This window comes from Pteropus vampyrus, unplaced genomic scaffold, assembly GCF_000151845.1.
Source record: "Pteropus vampyrus isolate Shadow unplaced genomic scaffold, Pvam_2.0 Scaffold7432, whole genome shotgun sequence".
NCBI classification, from domain to species: Eukaryota; Metazoa; Chordata; class Mammalia; order Chiroptera; family Pteropodidae; genus Pteropus; species Pteropus vampyrus.
Genome location: NW_011896213.1, coordinates 4,601 through 6,994, shown reverse-complemented (window position 1 = coordinate 6,994; position 2,394 = coordinate 4,601).

Below are 2,394 nucleotides of genomic sequence, written 5' to 3'. Positions count from 1 at the left end.
GGAACTCAGAAACTAAAAGGTTGCATGTAGACGTAGGATTTGACATACTTTACTGATTTCTAACAGTCATTTAAGTGTTTTCTTCAAAACTGGAAAGAACATGTTTGGAATGCAATTTGCAGACTAGGTCTAGAAACTTCAAAATTAAACTTGAAAGAAGTATAAAATAAGACACCATGCTAAAAAGGTATTGTAAAAATGAATTTTCATAGGCAGAATGTCATAAAAATATAATTTAAAATGTTAACAAAGAATAATAAATATGACCAAAAGAGTCGTTAAGCTTTAGTGAGATACTTTGGATTATCTGACTGCAGAGCATAAGCTTTTTCAAACTAAACAGATCTAATAGAGCACAGGATTATTCACTCTGTTAAGAAGACACTTTTGTGGAATTCACTAGGGAATTCCAAAACTAGGGAAACCAAGCGACTGTATACAAGTGAAACTATAAGTAGGGTAGAAAAAAACCATTTTTAGTGGGAAAAGAGAATATATTCTGTAATTAAATCCCTGAACTCTAGAACCTAGAAAACATATGGCATACTAAATCTATGGATGGAACCAGCTTTCCACATAAAAAAAAAAATCTGAAAAAGCATCAAGCCTACATTGGATACACCTGGGGAATAATAATACAGTCTTACCATCTGATTGATTTATTTATTCATACACTACATATGTACTAAGTATCTGTAATAGTTCTAGTGACGAGCACACAGATGGTCTCCATTCCCTTGGACCTTATATTTTAACAGGAGAGTAGAAATTACACAAATAGTTTCAGTTTAGTGTTCAGTTACAGTTGTGCTAAGTGCAGGTGAGAACGAGCGCTGTGTGTGACAGGAGAAAATAGGAAAGTGACCCCACCTAGTTCCTGCTCCAGGCAAGCCTTCCCTGAAACCGAGCGGATGAGAGCACTTGGCGAGGCAAGGGGGAAGGTGGCTGAAACGCAGTCGGAAGCCGGTAAGGTGGCAGGTGTGTCTGGAGTGCCGAGAGTAAGAGTCACGGCCTGAGATTGTGAGGTGGTCCCAGTCCAGAGCGTGCCTGTAGGTAGGTCGAGGGTGTTCACCTTCACCCGAGGGCACTGTTTCAGGCACTGAAAAACCAGGTCTGCATTTCGTAAAGATCAGTCTAACCTGGAGCAAATACACGGAGAGAGACAAGAGTAGTTAGGGGGAGACCAGCTGAGTTACTGCAGTTATCCAATCTGATCTTGCCTGAGCCACATCTCTGCCAGATGAGGAGTCAAAGGAGATGACTTTCAAGAAAGGGATGTTCAGCAGAGTCCCATGCTGCCGAGACCCCACGCAGGGCAAGTAAAAACATGCATCTGATCTCGTACTACAGGAGCCTCTCGGTGACCTTGGCAAGAACTGTTTTCAATGGACAGAGTTGGACAGAAATGAAAACAGTGTAAACCAAGGTGGTGGCACTGAAGGTGAAGGGAAGTAGACAGCGTTGAGAAATATTGAAAGATAAAATCAACAGGGCTTGATGTGCAGATATCGCTGGGGAGAGAGAGCAAGGTGTCAGGGACCACATCTACTGTTGTGCCTTATGCACTCGATAGGTGGTGATGCTCTTTTCCTAAGACAGACAAAGGTGGGAAACGGGAACTAGCCCAGATGGTCCAGTCTGTACGTGTCGATAGTTCATGTTGAGACATCCAACGGGGGAAACCTAACAAGCCGATAGATAGATGTTTGGATCTCAGAAGAGAATTCTGATTCATGGTCGTGAGCTTGAGAATTGTGAGCATATATGTGGTAATTGAAGCCAATGACAGAGCTGACTTATGGAGAGAGGATAGGGTGGGAAGAGAGGAGATTCTGTGGCTGGACTTGGATGAAAGGCAACCTTTAATGCCTGGTAAGAAAAGGATGAAATGATAAGGACTATTGAGAAGGAAAAACCAAGGAGTGAAAGGAGAATGTGGTCATGTTGAAGTCCAAGTGCAGCAGCGTTTGAAAAGGAAGGAGCCACGAAGAGATCACATGTGGACTAGATGGAGTGTGTCCACTACGTTAGTTGAGGTGCCCGTCTCCTCAGAACCAGACGCATAGACACAGAGGGGAGGGGCCTGCGGGGATGGGTGGAAAAAGCAAAGGAGAATGAGAGCTACAGACTTCCAGTTATACAACCAGTAAGTCACAGGGATGTAACGTACAGCGCAGGGAATGTAGTCAGTGATATCGCAGTAACTTTGTCAGGTGACAGATGGTTAGTAGATTTATCAGGATGATCACTTCATAAGGTATATAAATGCTGAATCGCTGTATTGTTCATCTGAAACTCCACTTAAAAACATGAGGTGCTCATTGGTCTTAGGAGCCTTTTTCAGAATGTGGTCAGGGCTGGCAGGCCGGAGTGGGTTGAGGGGAGGAAGCGAAG